This window comes from Mustela lutreola, chromosome 13, assembly GCF_030435805.1.
Source record: "Mustela lutreola isolate mMusLut2 chromosome 13, mMusLut2.pri, whole genome shotgun sequence".
Classification (NCBI taxonomy): domain Eukaryota; kingdom Metazoa; phylum Chordata; class Mammalia; order Carnivora; family Mustelidae; genus Mustela; species Mustela lutreola.
In genome coordinates this window covers 27703868-27729869 of record NC_081302.1, presented here as the reverse complement: position 1 = coordinate 27729869, position 26002 = coordinate 27703868, and the positions used below count along the sequence as shown (strand labels likewise).

The following is a 26002-nucleotide window of genomic DNA, read 5'->3' as shown; positions in this document are numbered from 1 at the left end:
ATTGGGGATAGGGGAGGAAGAATGGGCAAAACTGTCTCCATTTGATAATCGTTGTCCTAATCTCATTAGCTCTGTCATTACTATTATCAATGAATTCGTTCATTTCAATTAGCCTTTGAAAAAAATTAAAAGTATCTTTACCATTCAGGTCAGTGAATTGGAGATAATATTCATGACTATTAACTAATTGAGGACAGCTTAAAAATTTGCCATGTCAAGACTTCTGGGTTTGAATTAAATATTGGGTTTGAAGGAAAAAGAATCATGATTCTCTGTTTTCAGCTGGTGTAAACTTTTTTGACCCTTCTTAAATCTCTAAATGCATCCTGAAATTCTTATGGAGCTTTCTCTATAGTATTTACTACAAAATGGCCCCCAGCAGGTGAATTTGTGTTCTTTAGAGATCCAAATGGAACAGGGTAAACAGCTAAAGTTCACTACAGGGACATTTGGGAAGATATTGGCTGAAAATGCCCTCAAAATTCCTTCAAAACAGCAACACATATTTTTCAAATTGCCAATTATGGCTAAAGAGACTGTGACTCCTTGGTGGATAGGATATTTTGAGCAACTTGATTGACCTACAGTTGGTTCTTTAGGAGAATAAATACACCTTCACCATGATAGTATTCTTCATTATGACCTGTGGGAACTAGGTTAAGACGAAGAAATCCTAAGCTTTTGTCTGCAAACGCCAGATGCACTTATGAAAATAATATACTATTTTGAATAAAATTCTTGTAATTTCATTGTCTAAAGATTAAGAAACTCAGAAAAGATCAAAGATATAAATAACAAGATTCCATCCTTTCCTCCAAAATCTATGGTTAGTATTTGGATAGATATTCTTTTAGTCCTTCTGTCATTTTCCTCATTACGTATAAGTGCTTCCAGTATATGTCATCATCAAAAAATGGCAATTTACTACTTGTGATCTCTCTCTGTCAAATAAATAAATAAAATCTTTAAAAAAATGGCAATTTAATCATCTTTACCTATGTAAAACTAATTCTTTTTCTTATCTTTTTTCATCATCTGGAATTTCTAAAAACTGCTAATGTAGAGAATAATGTTAATAGTGGTAATAGTGGGTAATAGTGGTAATTGTTTCTGACTTTATTGGAAATATTTCTGTCATAATCAAATGTGACATTAGCTATTGTTTAAGATAGATATCATTTTTATCTATTCTTTCTAGATATTCCTTCCTATATTAAATAATTATCTCTTTACTCATAGTTGATCAAGATTTTATAAATGAATATTGAATTTAATCACATATATTTCAATTTCTACTAATCTTGTCTATGTTTTATCTCATTTTTGAGGTAATAGATTATGTCTGCTTATTTTCTATTAAACAATTATTCTATTATTGGGATTAACTATACTTTGCTATTATGTGTTGTTATTGTAAGATAGTGGGTTTCATGGATTCAGGAAGATTTTACTCTATGTATAATTTAGGTAGGCTTGTAGTCGTATATTTCAGAACTTTTGTCTGGAAAGAAAATTTTCCATATTTAAAGTAGTTTAATCAGTGGTCACATATTTATATTCTCCATTATCACTTAAATACTCCAATAAAATCCTATAACTAGAAACTTACTTTACTTATTTAAACTTAACATATTCTAATGATATTTAACTAGACTCCTAATTTTCCCAAAGAATATTTAGTATAATCCTAGATAACTAGAATTCTGTAGAATGCTCTTTAGGAAACATTGGTTTCTTGTTTTCCTGTGGGGGATAACTTTAATGATACAAAGTTCTTTAAGAAAAGAAAATAAGATGGTTTCATCTGTTTTTCTATGCCTGACCAATTTAAATAGCACTGTAGTTCTTGACTCATTTAATTTGTTGATAACTATACATGGGAAGAATAAAGTTTTCTGTTGAAAGCATTTTCTTGAAAATATTGCAAGCACTGCACTGGTCAGAGTTCTATTTTAGCTTTCTAATACTTCTAGAATAAATTCCAATCTTCTCTTTCTCTGAAAATAATTGATACTAAAAAATTCCAAATATTGTATCACAGAACTCTATTAATATTCCTTTATAACTAAAAAAATCTCTTTTGTCATATCTTCTTTCAAAGGTCTACATTTGTTATTTATTTTTTCTTAAATAATCTTGTTAGAAGTTTGTGTATTGGGGGTGCCTGGGTAGCTTAGTTGGTGAAGCATCCAACTCTTGATTTCAGCTCAGGTCACAATTTCAGGGTTGTGAGTTTGAGCCTGTGTCAGTCTCCATGCTGGGTGTAGAGCCTGAGTAAGATTCTCTCTCTCCCTCTCAAAAAAAAAAAAAAAAAAAGAAAGAAAGAAAAAGAAGAAGAAGTTTGTGTATTTTATTAGTCTTTTTGATTAAATCTTTTTTCTGGCTCTTGAATTTACTTTTCAATTCTATTGTTATTTTGCTCTATAATTTACTAACTTCTGTCTTTTCATTATTCATTATTTCAGGATATTTTTTTTTTTTTACTTTCCTAATTTTAGTTGAATTCTGATGTATTTTGATTATTTCTTACTTATAAATGAAGGAATTTAAGATTATAAAGTACTGTTTCTTATTTACAAATGCAGGAATTTAAGATTATACATTATGAGTATCATTAAAAAAATCCCTATAGGCAAGTAGCTTTCACACTTCCTTACGTTAAAAGTATTCTTAATTGCTTTTGTGAGATTCAGAGTCACTTATGGTTTGTCTCCCTCCCAATACCATCTTGTTTCATTGATTCTTCTTCTACAAACTGAGGGTTGCTGGGGGGAGGGGGTTTGGGAGAAGGAGGTGGGATTATGGACATTGGGGAGGGTATGTGCTTTGGTGAGTGCTGTGAAGTGTGTAAACCTGGTGATTCACAGACTTGTACCCCTGGGGATAAAAATATATGTTTATAAAAAAAAATAAAAAATTTAAAAAAAAAGTATTCTTAATTGCAACATTGCACAGTTCAGTTTTTCTTTGATAAAAATTATTGGGATTTTAGAAAAAATTATTTGCATGTGAAGCAAATAATTTAATTTAAATTTTAGTCATAAAGTTCTAATTTTAATGAATTTAGTAGCCTTAAATTTTCTTTTCAGGTAACAGCAGTGGAGGAAATTGTCAATGTGCCTCCTCATTTTGACTCGATGTGACAATATTGTTGGTCATAGCATGCACACACCTACTTACTTCACTTTCAACTTACTCCTTTGGGACTTTGTTATCAATAGTCTCATGTCCCGGTGATTTCAAGTCTATAAGGAAATGGATAATAACCCTTTTTCAAAAAAGATTGAATAACCATCTTAGATCTTAGACGATCTAAGAAGCAGTAGCTTCTTTAAATTCTTTCACAACATAATTATCTATATAAATGCGAACCTTTTGAATCCATCTCTTTACTTTTTAAATTCTCATTTATTTTACAAGTTCTTGGCATACTGTCTTCAAAGACAGCTACAATTCCTCCTGTCCTACCAGCCCCTTAGTAATGTGACTTTATCCCTCTTTTCATCAAGAGATGACGTCTCCTTTCCCTCCTCTTGCTCCTTGCTCTTCCTGTGATCTGCAATGACCAGTGGAATGCAACATATGTGATATTGTATGACTTTGGGCCTTAAGTGTGAAGAAATTTGGGGTTCCTATTTCTACCCTTGGAAAGATGCTCAGTGTAGACAACCAAGTGATAAAAGTAGATTAAGACTACCAATTCAGAGACAGATTATGTGTGGAACAGTTGCCAAAATCAGAGCCCCACATATGTGATTGTGCCATCTTGAAACCTCCAGGCCCAGTTAAGCCGTGTAGCCAATGTTGTTTGGAGCAAGAACCAAGTTTTCTCTTATAAATCTCGTACAAGTTCCTGACCTGCTGAATGATGAGGAATACAATGGCAGTTGCTTTCAGCCACTAAGGTTTAGAGTAGAAGCATTAATAAAATAGAGACCAAAACCAAACCAAACCAACCAACCAACCAACCAAACAGTTAAGTATAAAGCATCAAAGGGAAAGAAACAATGTAAATTTTGATCATGCAAAATTTTAAGGCAGTTTAATGTATTTGTTCTGAATTGTGTATCTTGGCCTTCTCTGTTAGAGTAAAATAAATGATATCAAAATAAAGAAAAGCCAAATAGTAAAGGAATGACAATTCTGTATTTTCTGTATCTAAGAAAAATACCACAAATTGAGGAAACAAGTATTAAATGACAGCTGTACCAAATGTGACATCAACATACTGTACAAAACCTGTGGTCTTTTCTCATGAGGGCAACATAATAGCTGGCCTCTCAGTAAAGTATAATATTTCAAAGCAGATGTGTGCATCAATAAAGATTTTACTGCTTTGATTCTTCCCTTCTTTCTTTTCTTCCTTCCACTCACCCTTCCTTTCAGAGTGCAGCCTGGCCATATATTAAAGAAAAGAACCCAAAGTACCAAAATGGGTTTTGGTCCTGTTCCTTTAAGTAACTAAATTCCACATTTTGATTGGTTGGAAATGCTTTCCTATCTCACTGTCACCTCTGACAGCTACACATGGGAAGCTGTGTCTTTATTTATCTATTTTTATTTCTTCCATTAGTGTCTAAATAACAGCGGCTTGTACTGAATTACTGCAGGGATTGTCTCTCCTTCTTTCAAAAGAAAGTCATTCATTAGGGTGCCTTACCTTTACCAAGAGACATGTTCTCAGCTTCATGATGGCTGGCCGCCAGAGAAGCAATTTCCTTTCTTTTAAAAGGGGTTGGAAAGCATCTGATTGTATCAGGAAGAGGTATTTCAGTTTTCAAGGTGAAAGGACACTTGCTTCTTTTATAGATAATGAAAGAAATATGATACATTAGTGAAAGGCAGAGGGCATACCAATTAAAAATATCCAGGAAGGGTAGGACATAGTCTGTCCACATGTTATCGCAATGTAAATTAGTAGAGCAGGTAATGATACCAGTTTTCTCCTTTACAGCTTTAATAATTCAGCTTTTAAGACAGATTTTTTTAAAAACACATTTTCTATACAGGAACAACTGATAATACAATATTTATTCTTTAGAAGTTCTTAAATTTTGTTTCACTTTCTTAGACTAATATTAAATCTACAGAATTACTGACAATGCTGGGGGAAGGGAAACCCTTTCCATATTTACCCAGGCCTTTAGAATTTTGTTTAAGAGAAAGAAAACATGGAGTCTCCTGGAACTGGCTGATTTAAGAATAATATCTATTGCATGGAGCACTGGGTGTGGTGCATAAACAATGAATTTTGGAACACTGAAAAAAAATTAAAATTCAAAAATATAGCCATTGAAATTCTCTTTAATTGTTGTGAATCCAAGATAAAAGAACATAAATGAAAACCCACAGAGTGTATTCAATTAATATTTATTGTCTACCCTTTCCCACATAACCTCCATGCAAGTACAGTCCAAGAGAAATATGTCAGCCACAAATAAGAGCCATCTGTGTAATTTTAAACTTTCTAGCAGGTATACTTTTGTAAAAAAGCAAAGACAAGCCTGCAATGTATTTGCTTTAGCTTGATTTACCCAAATGATATCACTTCAATAAGAGATCAATATAGACATTATTCATGAGATTTAAAGATTTATTTGAATATAGTTGACACACAGTGTTGCATTAGTTTCAAGTGTACAGCATAATGATTCAACTTCTCTACATGTTACGCTATGCTCACCACAAGGGTAGCTGCCATTTGTCACCCTACAATGCTATTACAATATCACTGACTATATTTCTTATGCTGGGCCTTTTATTCCAGTGATTTATTTATTCCATAACTGGAAACCTGTATCTCCCACTCTCCTTCACCCATTTTGCACACTTCCCCACCCCTAGGACATCCCCTCTGCTACCATCAGTTGGTTCTCTATTTATAGGTCTGATTCTGCTTTTTGTTTGTTTATTCACTTGTTTTGTATCTTAGATTTTACATATGAGTAAAATCGTATGATATCTCTTTCTCAGTCTGACTTATTTTACACAGCATAAGATATTTTATATTCTTTTTTATCTTGTCTTCAAAATCTGTTGTGTATAGATCCTATCTATGACATATCTCCTTTAACTACGATAGCCAAGATATGGAAGCAACATAAATGTTCATCAATAGATAAATGAATAAAGAAGATGTGGTAATATGTATATGATGCAATATTATATCCATTATATATCTCAGCCATAAAGAATGAAATTTGTCATTTGCAACAACATAACTCAAAATATACCAGCTTCCATGCAAAGAATTGCCTAGAGCTGTATTGCTAATACATTTTTGGTTATGTAGAGGACATTTAGAGCTTTCTGAGTTTCCTAGGGTAAGCATCTACTATTTTGTGGGAACTTTGTGAAACCAGATGTTACAAAACATGTCCTAAAGGAGTTCATAGTCCAACATACAAACGCAAAAAATTTTTCTTTGCTAAAAATACAGTTATGCTAAGAGATAAGTGGAGATGCAATGAAGAAATGGTTATACTTAGTTGGGGGGGAATCTTAGAAGACTTCATACAAAATTGATTTTGAAGAAGCTTTTTATTTTTTTATTATTTTTAAAAAATTATTTTGTTTATTTATTTGACAGAGAGAGACACAGCGAGAGAGGGAACACAAGCAGTGGGAGAGGGAGAAGCAGGCTTCTTGCAGAGCAGGGAGCCCAATGTGGGGCCCGATCCCAGGACTCTGGGATCATGACCTGAGCCGAAGGCAGACACTTAACGACTGAGCCCCCCAGGCACCCTCTGAAGAAGCATTTTCACTGTAGATGTTCCCAGCTGGAGAAGATGGGGAAGAAAAGGAGAATGCAATTCTGGAATGAAGATGGGATCTGAACAGAAGTGCAGGTAAGCAACCCAGACCTGGAAGAAATACATCACGGTTACAGTGTAGAATGCAAAACAAAGTGTGACAGCAAGAGGTCAGGTGGGTTAAGTAACTACTTGCCTGATTATGGAAGGCCATGAGCTATAGCTATATGAACTTGGACCAACAGTTATATTGATATATCATATAGCCCATATATGGGCTTGGACTTTATCCTACAAGTAACAGGAAGCTATTGAAAAATGTCAAGCCATTGAATAAAATGACAGAATTTGTGTTTTAGTTTAGACAACCTCCATAGCACTGTGGAAGAGGAATTAAAGATGCTGGAGATGTGAGGGCTGACACTGGGAATGGGGTTTTACTGCTGTCTGTGAAAGTGCTGGTGAGATGAGGCTATGAGAAGAGACACCAATGGGTGGGAAGAAGGCGTTGGACAAGGAAAAGGAGACAGGCTGGCCATTTGTGCATGTAGAGGACAGCTGTGGGGCTCAGGATGAAGAAGGGGAGAAGGATTATTCCCAGGGTTGGTCCTTTATTTTCATGTGAATTAGAATAGTTTTCAAGAAAACAGGGAACCTAGAAAGTTAAAGAGATCTGGGAGCAATTCTGTATACAATACTTGTCATTTAAAGAGCTCTAGTCAAGGATTAAAAGCTCTAATCAAGCTCTCATCAAGTATGTGTCTGGGCACCTATTTTAGCTAAAGTCGGGGATGAGATTGGTGAGAAGAGGAGAGGATCAAAGACGAAGATGTGAGGGACACAGAGCTTCAAGCAGTGAGCAAGCAGATGAGACTGAGGGATATTTAGAAGTTAGTGGAGAACCAAAGGGAACCGCAAGCAGGTTAACAGGGACATGGAGTGCCCATGAGTCAAATGAAATAAGGTCTGAAAGCAACCCATTAGAAAATGATGACATTTCGTGGAACATTTGCAGAGTCATGGGAAGACTTAATTTACATCATTTGAAGAAGTTAATGGCAGATGGTGGAGATAGCAATTTCAGACCATTCTTCTGAAGCCGTCGTTACCAAGGGGGGAGCTGGTATAATATCGGCAGTAGTAATGAGTGGACGTGATGAGGTAGGCTGTGATTTTTTTTGATTACTTAGTTAGTCTGTAAAATGGGAGAGCCATTGGGGCACCTGGGTGGCTCAGTCAGTTAGAGTGAGACTTTTGATTTTAACTCAGGTCATGATATGATGGTCATGAGATAGAGCCTCTTACTGGGCTCTGCACTAGGTGTGGACCTGCTTAATATCACTCTTGGCCTCTGCCCTTCCTCCCAACTGCTCTCCCCTCTTAACTTTCTCTCTCAAAAAAAAAAAAAAAAAAAAAGTGGGAGAGCCATTCTGAGCATGTGTATAGCCCATCAATTAGGAACCAAAAGTGGGAAAGAAAAAGTATTCGGAAAGAGAATATAACTGTTGGAGCAAGTTCATATCAAGCACAAAACCTAGCTTTGAGAAGGAAAAAAGACAGCTTCCTCTAACTCTAAAGACAGGTGATATAGTCAGTGCAAACCCTCTTACTTAAAATCTGAGCCTCTTGAAGGTAGCAATTTCTGAGAACATTATATGAGATGATATGCACTAAAGTGTTCAACACACATGATTGATTAATGCTAATTTACCTATCTGCTCCAAACCTTATAATTTTCTCTTTTCAATACTTGTATCTTGTAATTTTTTTCCCAACATTTTTTTTGGCACCAGAAAAATTCCCTCTGAAAAAACCATTAGTGTAGATTCTGGTTTCAATTACTACAATTGCCCATTACTTCATCAACCTCAACACTCAGCAGTCACAGACCTGGTTAGTTTTAAGTAAGAGCTTCTTTCTCCAGTCCCAGAACTTGTTCCAAGCTTGTTCCAATATGACATACTGTTTCTTAAAAAACAAAAGAAAGAAAGAAAGAAAGAAAGAAAGAAAGAAAGAAAGAAAGAAAGAAAGAAAGAAAGAAAAAAGAAAAAAGCACTCAATGCTTCGATTTCAACAAAATTATTTCTTAAAATTACTTTTAAAACAAGTAAGTAGGAAGTAAAATAAGTAAATGTGTAATTTGGATACAAATTTACATGCCAATATTTATACAAGGCTTTTAATGGAAAAGTGTCTTTATCTCTCTCCTTTTTTCTACCTCTCCCAATCAATTTCAAATCTTTTATTTGTATTTTTGATATTTAGCTATATATTTTGGAAAAAATAGTCTTAAATTATTTTAATAACTTAACTGCTATTCTCTTTCTACAGTGAAAAATGAAATTTAATTTCTTCATAACCCCTAAACTCCTCAATTTCTTCTCCCATTTTTCCAATATGTTTATTTCTGTTTGTTTGGTCAATAATTAGTTTTTACATTATAGCAAGTGTATAAGTATTTTTCACAGCTAACTCGTATGAATTATCATGTGCACATTTCCTTGAACATTAGATACTTTTTATCTTGGTTTTGCCTTTAAGAATTTTGCATGTGTAGGTATGTTGTTTTTGTTGTTTGATTTTCTATATACCTATTATTTATTTATCTCTAAACTCTGCCAAAGTATAAATGTCTTCCAATATTTTAAACATATTGGCATTTCTATTAATTTTATCTTCTTTGAGATATGGTAGGACAGTTTTCTCCTTCTGTTCTCTTCTGGAATAACTCTCTTGGCCCCTTGCATAATTATTGTAGTTTAGGGATCTTCCTTCTCCGTCATCCTAGAAATTCCCATCATTTTTCACATGCATTAGTTCCCTTATGTGTTGGTCCATGTCTTTCTTTTTCTTGATTTATATCCTTTTTTTTTTTTTTTTTGGTGACATGTCTTCTATTAATTTCCTGAGAAAGACCTCAGGGAGATCCAGTTTGTGGTATTTTATAAACACGGCACATCTTTATTCCAGTTTCACACTTTATTTCTAGTTAGGCTGCTGTAAAAATATAGGATAGCAATAATATTCCCAATTTTTCTACTGGTTTTATTTGTTTGTTTATCTAGCGTTGCTGCTGGCAAGTTTGATGCCATTCGGTTTTTTTCTCTCTGGAAGTTTCATCCATGTTCTAAATTTTATTTTATTTTAAAGGTTTTATTTATTTATTTAATTGAGAGAGAGAAAGCGCCTGAGCCCAAGTTGGGGGAGTCATGGAGGGGGAGGGAAAGAGAGGGGGAAAAGAATCTCAAGCAGACTCTGTGCTGAGTGCAGAGCCCAGTGTGGGGCTGAAACTCATGACCCTGAGATGGTGACCCAACTGAAACCAAGAGGCCAAGGCTTAACCCACTGAGCCACCCAAATTTAGATATGCAGTGGTGTGAGTCTCCCCCAACCCCACTTCATGTTAGGCATCTGTGGACTTTTCATTCTGAACTTCAGTTTCAGAACCTTTGTTAAATTATCTCCTTGATAATTTCCTTACCATAATTTCTTCTGGTTTCTCTGGTTATCCCATTATTCAGATAATGTACTTCTTAGATTGGTGCTATGTATTTTACTTCCTATTCAATTTTCTACATTTAGGATTTTTATTATATGTTAGAGTTTTCTTTAAGTTAAAACTCAACATTTTCTAGTTGATTTTTAAAAATCATTTCCACTATCTTCTTTTTTTTTTTTACCACTATCTTCTTTTTAATCTCCAAAATTTTCTCTTACTTGTCCAGATATATATATATATATATATATATATATATATATATATATATTAATATCATAGTCTTTTTTTTTTTCCCAAGGAAATAAAATTTCTTAGCTCTGGGAGGTAGATGTTAAATGCATACAGATACTTAAAGTTTCCTACTGCTTCCATCTTTTTATTTTCTCCACATTTGTTACTTCTGTTTGTTTGGGCTCCGTCTTTCACCTTAGAGGCTTTCCTCAGATGCCTGGGGATACTTGGCTGCTCATAATATGTAAGAATGACTCACTAAACATCTAATTAGATACTTATGGGCTTGTCAACTGGTGCACCTCCTTGGTGGGTGATCTGGCCCTGCTGTTTGGTCAGTGAACTCCTGCCTGTTAATGTTTTTCAGGTCTTTTCTCTCAGTCTGGTTCAATTCCCCAGAGAAGAATTATCCAGCCTCACAGCAGAAGAGTCTAGTACTGGCTGCTAGTGTTCATAGAGCTCAGTGAGGGGAGAGAGAGACCTCAAGGGTTCTGTGCGTAGTCCACGAAGTTAGAAATGCCCTCTCTGGGCCCTGTGCTATCTTCCGCAGCATCCCCTCTGCCTCCTCTTCCACAGGAAGTAAACCCCAGCCTTCCCCAGAAGAGGAAGTCGCCTATCTCCCTGTGATGCAGTCAGGGATTAGGTTCCCCGCTTGGAGACAGTCAACAATGCTCTTATAGTAACCTTACCTTTATCTTTAGGTTCATGGATACCCAGTGGTGGCAATTCTGGAGGATTTCTGAGTTTTGTGGTACCAATAATTCTGCTTCTGCTTCTGGACATTCTTCCTGAATGTCTTGGAATTCACCCTTCCTCTGGGCTAATGCAGTGACTTTTGGTCAGTTTGTCTTCTAGCTTCCAAAACTGCATTCCAATACTGTTTCTTGCGTGATATTTGTATTTCTCACTTAATGCCTTAAAATCCTGAGTTATTTTAGTAACGTGTCATGAAAAAGCAGAGGTAAGCATGCATTGGTTCTGCTGTACAATTTAGGACATTTAGCGTGTGTGCACGTGCTTGCACACACACTCACATACACACTTCATTTTTCATTCCATATCTGGAAGCCTGTACCCCCCACCCCCCGCTCCTCTTCACCCACTTTGCCCATCTCCCACTCCTTTCCCCTTTGGCAATCACCAGCGTGTTTCTCTGTATTTAGAACGTATAAGTTTTTGATATAGCTTCATAAAATATAGCATTACATAAGAACACTGCTCTGAGCATGGAAGTCACAACTTTTAAATGTTTTATAAAATGCAAAAACCAACACAAGTTTCTAAAAGTGATAAAATTGAATCATGAATCCCTTCAGTAACAAATAATCTACATCTATTTCTGTGTGCTTCACACATCCCTTAATAACCATGAAGGGATTATACTATTCTCAGTAGATCAATTCCATACTTCTTCTTATTAATCATTCTAACTTTTATAATGCTGGAAGTGCCAAAATATCTCCTCATTGCAGCTGCATATTCACGGTCCAGAACATTCTTTCCAGTATGACTTGATTATCCTCATCAACTTTGTAACAACCTTCATATGTGAGGTGAGAGAGTGAAGAAATCAATCTTGCCATCAATAAGTGTGGATTAGGAGTTGTAATGTGAACTCAGAAACAGTGCCCTAGTTATGAGGACCGTTAGAGTGTGCTGCTCATTCTAGAGCAGAAACACAAAAATAAAAAATAAAAGTAGAGTAAAAATCTTCAGAAAAATGACTGTTTCTCATTCTCAAGAACTTAATGAAAAATTAAATAATTTCAAAGAACAAATAAATATTTCAAAGAAGCAGACATTACAGTAAATGCTGAAACCCAGGCAAACATGCGAGTTATCTGTACCGAGTTGTGTCGGTGCAGCTTCAAACTGATATGCTAGTAGAAAAGAAAGGCAGCATGTGAATTAGGATCCAAGACCTGCCTCTGTTCTTGGAAGGCGCAATTCTGAGGGCTGAATCATTTCTATGAGTTAAAATAGTCCACAGCAGTGAGTGGTTTCTAAGAGACCACTGTATGTCAAAAGAGCTTGAAGAAGGTAGAAGAGTTCTCCTGAGGGCCAACCACCTAATTCGGGTTAATACGATAAGTGCCCGGATAATGCCTCAAATATTTAAAAAGAAAAATTAAGCAAAAAAATATATGAAATTAGGAAAAAAGTACCATTTTCCCAAACAGCCTTCCTAGTGAGCACTTCAGGTTACATGAATTTCTTTAAAAAATTTACATGAATTGGACGCCTGGGTGGCTCAGTGGGTTAAGCCTCTGCCTTTGGCTCAGGTCATGATCTCAGGGTCCTGGGATCAAGTTCTGCATCGGGCTCTCTGCTCAGCAGGATGTGTGCTCCCCCATCCCTCACCTACTTATGATCTCTCTCTCTCTGTCAAATAAATAAATAAAATCTTAAAAAAATTATGTGAATTATTTTCCCCCAAAAGTTTATATATTTTTATGACCTATATTCATCTGTAAAGAAATTGCAGAGCAATTATTCCAATTGCAGAGCACAGAAAATGAAGTATAACATAAAAAGATTGGTGGAAAGAGAGGAAAGGGTGGTGAGATTTTTTGAGATTAAGTCAGAACAACATGAAGAGTATTCATGTTCCTTTTCTCTTGGTTCTATTTCCAAAGGTTCATTCTCAAATTAGTGTAGAAAAATATTTATTAAATGCTTAATGGCATGTAATTCCATTAGATAAATTATAAAGAAAGGGAAAGATACACGTAAAGTGACATCCAACTCTAAATTTTAAGGCCAAGAAAGAAGGGAAAGTAAACAAATTAAAAGTAGTAAGTAAAAGCATTACACAAAAACTAAGGGGACAGTGCAGTACAGAACCAATTCTAAGGGGAAAAAAATCTATGCCAGTTAAAAATCAGTGGGACTATTTTATTGTGTTGGTTCATGAACTTAAAAGATATCAAAAGATATCCAATATACTTCAGTAATTTGTCAAAATATCTTGACAATTGGTCAAACTGTCCAATTCCATTTAACTTACGAAGTTGTAAATTGCACAATGTTGACCAGAGTTGAAGCAGAGATTTCATTGCCTTGCTCAGTTATATATCTGTCATTCATTTATTGCTTTATTCTTTCAGCTTATAAACAGTTACTTAGTGTTTATTGTCGGTGGGGTGTTGGGACATTAAAGAGGAAAAGATACTTGGTCCTCATTTTTTAGGAGCTCAGACCTTTGGAGAAGGTGAAAACCAGAACTTACCATCATAGAACTGCTACGTGATGAGTTTTTATGCAGAAGGGATGTTTAAGCATTGCGGTGGGGAGAACAAAAGAAGGTTCCAGAAGTTATGCTTGATTTCAATCTAAGTATAACTAAGGTTTCAACAATAAGCCAGTCGGGGTATTATTTCAGGTAGAAGAAGGTGTGCAACAGCACAGATCATGAGAGGGCTTGGATTGTCTTGGAAACTGCAGCAGAAACACTGCAGATTTTCAGGAAGTGGTAGGTGGTGAGTTGACAGAAAGGTGTTTGCGGGGATTTATGTGTGCTAAGCCAAGGAATTTGTACTTTAGTACAGGTACTGGGGAGTCACTCAAAGATTTTAAGAGGGAGCTAGAAGTGATTTCATTTGCCTTTGGAAAGATCTCAGGTAGGACCTTGAGAAGTGAACTGGAAAGAATGGAGCACTTAGGCAGAAAGAAAAGTGAGTAGCAGTCACTATAACAGAGGAAAGAATAGTCTTGAGAAATATTTGATAGTTAGAGCTACCAGGTTTTTATCATTAATTAGATTCAGAGGAAGGAAGAAACCAAGAATGATTACCTGGTTTTTAGTTTGGCCAAATGGTGACTGATGTTTCTGTTACTCACATAAGTAGAGAAGAGCAGAGCAGAAGGAAGATAATGAATTTGTTTTGAGTTAACTGGATACTTTAACAATGGAGAGTAAAATAATTTACTTAAATACTAATAAAAGCAGAGATTTTAGAAAAAAATAGTTTATTCTTTGAAAACACAGAAGCTTTTCTTTCTAAAAAACCAAACCAAACCCTGGAAATGTGCTACTAATCTCAATGGATCTCTACGTATTCATACATCTATCTTTCCCATTCCTGGAATTTGGGTATTATTTAAACCTACTTTCTTTGGAACATTGCCTTTGGCAAATAGCCTGAAGAAGTATATAAATTTAGGAAAGTCTTTGCAGATGGAAATTCTGCTTTCCCCATTTTATTACCATTAATGTCCTTCCCTTTTCATAACCATGAAGAGGAAGAATTCAATTAGGGGACCCTTTTAGGTTTGAGCCTTGCTTTATAATAACGGGATTTATTTAGTTATCACAGGATGAACAGATGTGTCTAAAACCACCTTATATTTCCCAACATAATTTTGTTGATCTCTGTTTCTTTCTTTCTTTTTTTTTTTCTTCTTTTTGGAACAGGGACCAGACAAATGGTGACCAGACGGTCCAGTCTGGAAAAGCGTAATTGCCAACTCTGATTTAAGTGGGAGTGGAAAAATTCCTCAGAGGGAAGTGGGAATTTAGCTCAAGATAGTAGTTTCCATGTGTGAGAAGGTCTTAATTTCTCCAAAGGAAGAAAAATAGGAGTAACAGGAAAAAAATCATTTATAGGATTTAGGAATGATAAGTTTATTTTTAGGGAATTTATTTAAAATAGCTGTTTCTTGCTTGTGTATGTTTGTACTTATAGAAATAATTAAAATTTTTCTTTTCAGGCTTTAGAATTTCCCATCAATACTTTAGAGGGAGTTAACTGAGCTGACAGATTTGATTACTCAAAGTGGTCAGTCTCATTTTTTATTTCACTTTGACATAAGGCTTGGCACAAGTCTATTACAAGCTATGCTCATTTATTGCTGCACTTCTAAGTTATAAATCTGGTTTACATCTATGGAAAATGTAGTGTAGAATTGAAGACATGTCCAATTATCTGGGCAATTTGTTTTATGAACTTATACCAAATTAAATAGAAAGCATACCCAGTATTTGTTCTTCCTCTGTGGGCTGCAAATCAGTTTAAGAAAACAAAACAAAACAAAACAACAACAAAAAAACCTTCTTCAACAGGGGCATTGAAAGTTCTGGCTTTTGAGACTGTTTCCTGAATGTGTTCTGATTAAAGCAGGATCTGAAAGTCCGATTGATAGTCTCTATTTCCTTTCCTAATGTCACAAATACATTCAGAATGTTGACTCCTATGAAAGGTAGAATTGCTGAGCTGGGTTGCATTGCCTTCAGCGCTCTTCATATTAGTTAGAGGAAATGATTTGACTAAGCACTTAAATCATGGATATGCAAGGCTGGTTTTCTCAGGAAGTAGTTATTGAAAAGGATTTTGTGAGTCTCTCATCTATAAAAATGAAATAAAATTCAGCCCAGGATGGATAATCGAGATGTAGTATTGCATGTATATGCTTTTGACTTTTACAAACAGAGTGACTCATTTGATTGAGCATCTTATGTTGAGCATTTGTCTGCTGGTGCAAAGAAGCGGGTACTACCCCAGGGATGTAAGACTGCGACATTACTGGGGGTGATGGTGGCAAACTGCTTTTTTTGGATTCCACTCTGTTTTGGGGAGGGAAACGAGTCTGCTGAATCAAAACAAAATGAAACCAAACAAAATAGTGGGGAAGACTTAAAGCTCTTGAAAACATGGTTGATGATTGGATCCTTGAGTGTAGATGTTTGCATCCAAGATGACGTGTTGGAGTGTGTATGCACTTGATAAAAGTGTTGAGAACTTCTGCTACGACTTACACTCTGTTGTTTCTTCCATGACATTCTGAGACAAATGCATTTTTTAAAAGGCTGGTATTTTTGTTCTGAATGTTTCTTGTTGTCTCCAGGCATTGGCAGCCATGCAGGGCTGCGCTATTTCTTGAACGCAAGCTCCGCACTTGTCTTCTATCTTTGATCTTGACCCCTCAGTCCCTGGAGAGGGAGCAGCTTCATGAGGCTGGTGGGGTCCCTGGAATGTCCTTCCCTGCTCAGGCTCCACGGCTTCCAGGCCTGCAGGGCCATGACGGAGCATCTGGACGTTAGGGCTTCTCCTTGCATTTCCTGGGTTACATTGTCCCTCTTCGTTGTATTCCCCCCCTCTTTCCATTATTGAGCAATTCTACATGGTCTCTGATCCACAGGGGGTTTCTCACTATATTTTTGTTCATAGCTATGTGTTCACTGATTTCAAGTGTATCTTCTATCAACTTACACGTTCACACTGTTCAAGCTGAACTATTGAATAAAATTAACAGTTTTTTGAGGCTTAACTGAGATCCTTGTGCTTATTGAGGAATTTTCATTGCTCCCTCCGTCCAGACTCACCTGTAAAACTCACCCCCAATTGTCTTTTTACTGGAGATGTTTACCGTCATGTACACTCAGAGCTTGACGGTACAGGGAAACTCATCATTTAGTTATTTCTATTTCTTTTAAACAATAACAATTTATAAATCTCAAGAACATACTTATCAAATAATTTTTTTTAAAAAATGTAAAAAAATTTAAAAAAAAAGTTAAAAAAAATTTAGTTCTCCTATTTCTTTCTATTCCTTTATTATTATTCCAGGCCTTAAATATAACCAGTTTTTCTATTAAAGGGGGCCAAAACGTATTAACAGGGAGCAATATTTTAAAATTCAAAAGCAGTGAACACTTAACCACACTCTTAATTTGCCAATGAAAAATACTTTCTTAGGTCCAAATCTGCAATCATATGTGGCAAATAGATTAGCACAAATCGATTTAGAAAATAGTCTTTTGTGCTAATAGCAAGACTTAATCACCTGGTAAAAATAATTTATTTTTGTGGATGAGGATTTTGTTCCTTAGAGGATGGTCAATACCCGCTTTTCTCATATATATAAATTTAAAACTATTTCTCATGAGAGCTATTATGAAGGCTTTAAAAGGACTCTCCTTATTCCCATACACATGTCCTGATCTGTTTTTCTTTCTGCTGTTAAAATTAAGTGGATGCTATATTGAAACTTATCCTCATTGCTTTTTATTCTCCCCAGAATTATTCACGTCATAGTCTATTTTTCTCCATTTATTATACTAATTTGCTTTTAATTTGACAGTTTTCCTCATGTCTCAGTGCATTGTTTTGACAGTGAGTTACTCATCAAGATTTTACTTGAAAAAAGAAAATGATAATTCATGTTCACATGTTAAACTTAACTCATTTTAGTCTCTTTTTATTCCACAGTCTTATGTGCATTACAATGACAGAGACTATAACTGACAAGATAATGGATTAAACTTTATAAGTTGATCTAGCTAAAGAGGGTTCATTGGATACTAGAAACTAAACTGAGAGCAATTTTTTTTAAAAGTAAAGGAATGTCAGAAAAAAACCCACAAAAGATAGAAATAATTTATTTGAAAAAGCCAATACTTTTTTATGCTTCACTACTAACAAGCTAACTTATACACCATTTAGTTCTATTTTTCTTATGTGACCTGGATAGATATGCCATGCACTGGTTTATGACTTATATTAGTTTTCTTTAATCTTTACTCTGCCTCCTCCTTTCTTTGCATATTCTCCTTGATTTTTTTTTTGTGTGGAGTGGCAGGGAGAATGGATTCAATTATCTATTTATTTATCATCTTTTCTCTCTCTATCTCTGGTATTTTATTTTATTTTATTTTTTAAAGATTTTATTTATGTATTTATTTGACAGACAGAGATCACAAGTTGGCAGAGAGGCAGGCAGAGAGAGAGAGAGAGAGAGAGAGAAAGAAGCAGGCTCCCTGCCAAGAAGAGAGCCCAATGTGGGACTTGATCCCAGGACCTTGAAATCATGACCTGAGCTGAAGGCAGACGCTTAACCCACTGAGCCACCCAGGCGCCCATCCGGTATTTTATTTTATTTTTAAGATTTATTTATGTATTTGTGAGAAAGAGAGAGAGTGTGTGTGTGAGCAAGGGAAGGAGCAGAGGGAAAGAGAATCTGAAGCAGCCTCCCTGCTGAGTGCTGGGCGTGGAGCCCAGGGCGGGGCTCTGTCCCACAACCCATGAGATCATGACCTGAATCACCAAACCCAGACTCCGACCCTTAACTGACTGAGCCACCCAGGCACCCCCCAGGTATTTTAATAATAACCCCTGACCTAGCTTTGATGATGGTGATGAGACTTTTCTTCGCACATTCTTTTCCACGTCTCCTTAGTTCCTGTTCCCGATAGAGTTTGATAAAGAAGATTGAGAGGTTAAAACTCTTTGAGTCTATAGTTTCTGGAAAGACCCTTTTCTTCGCCAGTGTTTCCACGTCTGTTAAGCAAAGGGGTCCAAACAGCCTGTAGCGGGTGTGGTAGCAACTCACATAGAGGTCTTTACTCAGTATATTATGTCAGGTGTCATCAACAAATAGCCCTTGAACTGGGTTCTGTCTGAAAGACAGTGAAGGACAGACTAGACAGGAAATTACTGGCCCATTCTTTGTCTCCTATTTTCTTTTTAGGAAGACCAGTTGGGATGGAGTCTGTGGTAGAAGGGTGTTTTCTTCTGATGTAGATTCATAGGATTTCACAGCTTTTTTTCACAAGTACATGTAGGGGATCATGGAGCCTAGCCAAATACTTCCCTCTCCCTTATTGAGGACAATTAAGGAAAAAGATTGAAAGCCCTATAATTTTTGAATGCGAGTTTTATGGACAAAGTAGAAAATGTTACTTAAACTCAAAATTTGATTTCTGATTAAAAAACCCCTATCTTCATGGTAGTCATTTACTTAATATTTTCATCTACTTAATTTTTAAATATTTTGAGATCATAAAAATCATTCTAAGATCCACATTTATATGACAGGGAAATGTAACATATTCTTTTTATGGACTTAAAAAATCTTATTCCAGTAGATGTCATTTAAAATTCGTGGGTCACCTGGGTGGTTCAGTGGGTTGAAGTCTCTGCCTTCGGCTCAGGTCATGATCCCAGGGTCCTGGGATTGAGCCCCGAATCAGGCTCTCTGCTCAGCAGGGAACCTGCATCCTCCTCTCTCTCTGCCTGTTTCTCTGCCTACTTGTGATCTCCATCTGTCAAATAAATAAATAAAAATCTTTAAAATTCTTATGAAATGGTTAGTACCAATTCTATAGAATTTGGATGGGATTTTAACATGATTGTACTTTAAAAAAATTCTTAAATAAGGCCATTATCATATTAAATACATAGCTGCTATATTATCACTTATTTAAAGCACTGTTCTCAACAATAAGTTGAGAAAATCATTCTCACTCATAAAAGTCAATTTAAATTTAGTGGTGTGAACATCCCATTTACTTTAAAGAAAACCACTTCTTATTAAAAACATTTAGACAAAAAATTACTTCACACAAAGAAGTTAAATACCACTGTTTAATGTTTTATTACAGCACTGGGAACATTAAACAAATAACAATGGAAATAAAGCTGGGCATAAGGTCTGTTAAGCAGCCTGGACTTTATTTACACAAGAGACTGTTGAAATTTATGCTTAAGTTACTGAATACCAATTTATATAACAGCTGAATCTGTGGGTGTCACATTTAATTCTTTAAAAAAATTCCTTTTCAGCTGGAAACCGTGCCTTATGGCCACTTCATTGTCCTAGAGATTCCATTTTACTATGGAATAGTTGATTAATTTAAAACTGGGGCAATTACAGCGCCTCGTTATCCTGGCCTCAAATTGACTGGTGTAGTTATGGGTGTAAGGCCTCAGCCGGCCGCCGCACCCTTTGACTAGTATGATCTTGTTGCCATGGGCATTTATTGTGGCTACAGTTTTAGTATGGAAATTAAATACGGAATATGGAAAGAAAGAAATATGGAAAGGAAGTAGCAGTTGGAAATTGACACATGTCATGTTTCATTGGCTAGAAGGGCAAGGGGGGTTCTCTGTGGGGGTGGAACCTAGGAGAAGGACAGTAGAAAGAATAAGAGACGGAATGAGAGGAGAGGAAGAAAAGGGAGGATGTGAAGGGACAGAAAGAGATGAAGGTGACCCATGGAGTGACAGAGGAGAGATGGATAGTTCTGATGGCACTTGAATTATTTGAATTCTCAGTTCTCTCCTTTGCCTTAGTTGTTCTGCAAGATACTCCAATATCTTTCCAAGAAAAAGTATCCTTTCAAGTTTGTTCTTACTGAGTATCTGTCATTACCACCAAAATATTTCTAATCAATGCAAATCATGTCTTACTTTACAGGTCTCATTTAGAGAGACATCCATTTGAAGAAAGGCAAACTTCAAATGTGGCCCGTGTCCAAATGCAAGAGATCTTCATAAAACTACTTAACATTAATTATGGTTAACTTTCAAAAACGGCAAATAGCAAAAGGGAAACTGTTGAAGCTATTAAGAGGTATTTACACGTCTTTTAGGATTCAAAATTTAGGCTTTCTTTAATGAATTAGAAAGGCAGTTGATGAAACAAGTTTGCTTACTTGGTTTACCTCATGCAGACCTAAATAATCCCAGTGATTTTGACTGTCTTTTTAAAAATTATTTAATTTTATCTTTTTAGCGTCCTAAGATTCATTGTTTATGCACCACACCCAGTGCTCCATGCAATACGTGCCCTCCTTAATACCCATCACCAGGTTCATCCAACCCCCAACCTCCCTTCCCTCCAAAACCCTCAGTTCCTTTCTGAGAGTCCACAGTCTCTCATGCTTCGTCTCCCCATCTGATTTCCCCCAATTCACTCTTCCTTTCCTTAATATAATCACCAGGTTGTCAAAAATAACTTTTGCCCATTCCCATATATATATTCAGTTCCCTGCTGTCTGTAAAGTGAGCTCTTTAGTTCAACTCCGAACTCCTGTCACTTTACTATCCTTTTTAAGGGCCTACGTTATTAAAAAACCCTTGTTTTCAGTTCTGTGTTGATATAGAGACAGTCCCTGACATAACATGATTTCTGTTTAATGAAGGAGTAAATAAAATACATCACTGTAATACTGAATGACATACGGAAAGTATGGATATTTACTAGGAGGGCTTAAGGATGCTTAAATGCAAGACCTGTGTCTGCTCTTTTGGAGACCATCACTATTTTTTTTTGGCTTTAGCCATCATCCAGAAAACCAGGAAATACAGCCTTTTGGATAGCTCAGCAATCCACGTTTATAATTCTACAGTTCAAGACAGGTTTTAGGACAATGGCTATGCAACATGTTTTGTGAAAGTACAAACCAAGGAAGAGCTCTGCCTCTTATGGACAGGCTAAGGAACACACATATCGAGCATGTGTCTGGTGCCCCGAAGGAACCTCCTTTAGGAGCTGCTGATGATGTCACTCCAGCCCCTAATAATCATTTCTGAGTTTCCTTGACTTAATTCTTTATCAAATGCTGTAGGTATAAGGCTCTGACTGCCAGAGCTCTGCTTTACTGATTTGCTTGCCCATTTTTGCTCTGATTCCTCCTCTCTTTTCTTTTCACCTACGTTCATGGCTTCTGGGTGATGATACACTCCATTCTCTTCATTTTCTGATTTTGATTCCTACGCAGCTTTGACATCCTTGCTTTTCTGTCTTCAGAGCTTAAGTCTCAAAAGGACTGCAATTCATTTGTCCCTTAATTTTCTTAGAAAAATTACATTCATTTTTGGGAATTTAAATTCATTGAAATCCTTTTCAGGAATCTATTACTGGATTATAGGTGATAAGGAATGAGTGGAGGGTTTTCAATTAGTTGAAGAGTGTCTTGATGAGAAGATTTTGACCCTACCAAGGATAGATAGAGTAGAAAGCTATGGAGAGTTTGAGAGATACCACATAAAAGCAAGGTTAATATATGATTCTGCATTTGCTTGTCTTTTTTCCAGTATAGACACTTTTTCAAGCCTCCTTCATTGTTTAGTTGGCATAGTATCTTTCTGTTTCAATAAGTACATGAAAAACAATAATGAAAGTTTAAACCAAGCCTGCCAGGGATAAATGAGGAGTTATCATCAACAGTAGCTGGTCTCTCTTTGGGATATGAAGGAAAGGAAGAAGTCAGTCTCTCTCTCAGATTTTAGGTTTGTGTTTCTGAATTGGTCGTATTATTGACAAAAGCAGTCAGTAAAATCATAAGGCAGGCAGGTTTTGAAGCTACAGATGACGACTTCGGTTTTTGTTGTGTTTAACTTTTGATACTCAAGGGACATCCCAAAGGAGCTGTCCGGTCAAGAGTTAGCTACCTGGATCTGGAACTCAGAGGAGAGATTGAGGGTTAGATGATGGGATTCTTAGGTGGGGGGGATCTCAGTATTTAAAGAGTGAACTGTAACAATACGCTAGAGAAGAGATGGAAAAAGATAGTTTCAAGAACTAGAACGGTAAATAAAAGAACAGTGGTGTAGACATTAGAGAAGAGGAAATATTAATTGTGATGAGACTACACAAGTCTACGAATGTGGTCATTCTGTGGTTTGACTTATCCAAACGGGAAGTGCGAAGCAAGAGGCATTGGCAGAGAACCTTACCACCCTGCCACTGCCCTTCAGAGTGAATCTCCTCTCTTGGTAAGGTTGTCTGCAGAGGCTACTAACAGTATTCAAGTCAGGCTATGTTAACAGCTTTCTTCTCTCTGTGCAACTAGAGTGCATGGTGCTGTCCTTTGCTGTGACCTGACTGAAATACTCACATTTCTCTTTCTCTAATTGGAGAGCATTTGCTTGTATACTTGAGAAGAATGTTTTTGCTTTCAGATGAAGAACTAAACCTTTGAGTCCTCAAAATAACCTCTGGGTAAACATCCCCATTTTTAACCTACAGTTATTATTTCCTAAGTTGTATCTGACCATGGTTTGTAGTACAGGGTTTTGTACATAGCTTGTGTTCACCCAGAAAATATCAAATGAGTGAATGATGTTGTTACTGACTTCTTTATTTATTAGTCTAACAAATTTCCAAAAAATAGTTTTGATAATTTTAAATGGATTCTGTCTGTGAGATGAGACTGGTAAGTGAAAAATGATTTCAATGAATAAAATGTTCAATTAAAATATTCATTACTCTTGGTAATTTTAGTGAGAGTTTTCTTACCACTTCTGTGCTTTAGTTTTTGACTTTAGAAAACTGAGTCTGCTTGGACTTGGGCCATTGGCCTATTTTGTGTTTCCAGTTTTTGCAAATTGGAACATGTATTAAATTTCAGAGTTTCTAAGCCAAAAGTATATTAAAAATCCCATTTGCTCTTTTCTAATGGAAAAATAAAGTGATCTCCAATGGAGAGGGACTCCCTCTTCTGTGAGCTTGCCTTCAGAACAGGGGAGTATTTGTATGTGAGCTCAGAATCACTGTGCCAAAAAGGTGGTGTGTTTTGATGTATTCTATCAATCATTTTGTTCTTTTGTTAAGATTTTTATTTTGTGTTTCACAGAATGTAAATCTGGCTTATTGCTTTTAAATATTCATGCAGAGTCATATATTATCTTTAAAATTTCATGCTTTTCTTGGCATAATTCTTAAATTAGAATTAAGAGCCTCTATAATTTATGAGCCAATCAGTTGAGTTTCTGAATATAAAATGGAACCAATCAAGCCACGAGAGTAAAGATGCTTTAAGTCAAGTTGCTCTGGAAATGAAAATATAGTTGAGAACTATATTTTTCTGCTGGAACAAAACAGATTATCTTTATGTGAGTTATAGGGTAATCCAGTCAAATAAGCAAGAAATTTGTTTTTGCCATTGTTTCTACTGTGTGGAGGTGACCCCAAATCTGGAATTCTACATTTTGAACTTCCTCTGTCCTCTAGTTTTGTATATGTGTCTCTGAATTTGTGGGATCTACATTCATGATTGTGAATGCCTCTATACAAATGGACATTGGAGACCATGAATGGATTTGGGAAGTCAGTATAGATTTGTTGGAGAGTCGTGTCTTATTTCCACCCTGTAAGTTAAAGTCTAACCTCTGGAGCCAGATTTCTGCCGTGATTTTCTGGCCGAGGCTCCACAAATGTGGTTGGCACCACACGAGGTGGCTCAGGTAGCCAGGAACTGAGATTATGTTTACCATTTTCATAAACCCTCATGGAATAAATATAGGCTCCAGTCACCCTTTCTTCTACCCCCGCTATAGCTGTTAGCAGGAAGGAAGTATCATTTCCATCTCTTGGTACAATGAAAGCTCTGAGAATCTAGTTACAATTTCTCTTAGCAAATGGAATCCCAGAAGGGTCTGTACATAGCTAAAATGCACATGTATTCTCTTAGAGGTTTTTTTTTTTTTTTTTTTTTTTTTTTTTCAGACCATGGTTGAAAAATATCTGCTCTTTAAATTATTCCATTGCTTTACAGAGGAAGTATTAATTACATGACTGCAAGCATAGATCAGGCTGGGATGTAATTACAGGGCTTACTTTGTCTCTGTTGTCCAACAGAATTAGGCAGGAAGTGTTCACGATGCCAGCAATTTAAGGTGTTTTGGAGTCCATTATGTTTCTGGTTCTCTCAAGAACTTAAGCACAGATCAAATGACAGTTCTGTTGCCCAATTGTCTGGAAAAATGACAAAGCAAGTTTTACCTGAGATACATTTTTACAAGTTTTATGTTTGCACATTGATAGGAAATGCTGCATGCAGCCTTAAAAAGGGAGTCTTCATTCTTGTTATCTGACTTTTCTGTCTTTTGTCAAAATTGGAGTTCTTTACTCTATATTTGGGTATCACGTTAAACAATGAAATAGCATTGAAGATAAAAATGTGTTTGTATTGTAGAGTTATGCCTTTTAAACAATACTTCTCTATAAAATTGTTGGTTTTTTTTAATGTCTAATATCAAATTGGAGTGTCAGAGTAAAAGTCTCTAAAAATTACCCTTCTATCTCATTCACTCTTTTTTGGTGTTATTTCCTGTATTGTGATTTTTCATAATTCTTGTAAAAATTAAATCTACTTAAGTTCTTTGCAATGATCATGTTTGCTCTTAGCTTTTAAGCTGTCCCAAGCAGTTAAAAAAGTGTTTTCATTTTGTCAGTTTCCTGCTATTTGGGGTGCTACATCTTCTGAAAATTCTCCTACTTCTCCTCCATTCATTTTCTCATCCCAGATATTGTATTTCTTGATATTTTTCTTGTTGTTCTTGGGCAATTCATACTATATCCCTACTCTTTCCTCAGACTTTCACACTATTAGAATGCTTGGTTTCCTCATAATCCAACCATATTACATTCTGAATACATGTTTTCTCTTGAAGCATGTGTACATATAATCACTTTTAGTGCCAGTTACATAACTCCAACCTTATTACTGTTTTTGCAATCACTGTATTTACTTCCTGTTCAAGGTTTTATTTTTCATATTCTTACTCTTGTCCTTTTAAAACAGGCTGCCAATTTCTATTATAGAACAGAGCAAGAGAAATGAACTTCCAGAGTTGTATATGTATATGGAAGTGCCTAATTTCCTTTTATTATCTTCAACCATCCCCCCCCCCCCCCCCCCGTTAGTCTGGGCTCATTTTCATTAAATTGGTTCTTTGTTTTTAAACCTGTACTTATCGCTGAGTAAGAGATAGTGATGTACTTTTGGTGAAGATCA

The 26002-nt window shown here is 35.9% G+C and overlaps 1 long non-coding RNA gene across 2 annotated transcripts in view; it reads left to right on the top strand.

Moving 5' to 3' along the window:
- LOC131813795 (uncharacterized) overlaps positions 1–26002 on the top strand; it is a 176291-nt gene that overhangs the window by 91512 nt on the left and 58777 nt on the right. For both annotated transcript variants that reach the window (XR_009346981.1, XR_009346980.1), the window contains exons 2-3: positions 6590–6848; positions 7768–7913. This is a non-coding gene — a long non-coding RNA (uncharacterized LOC131813795). The remainder of the gene's footprint in view (positions 1–6589; positions 6849–7767; positions 7914–26002) is intronic.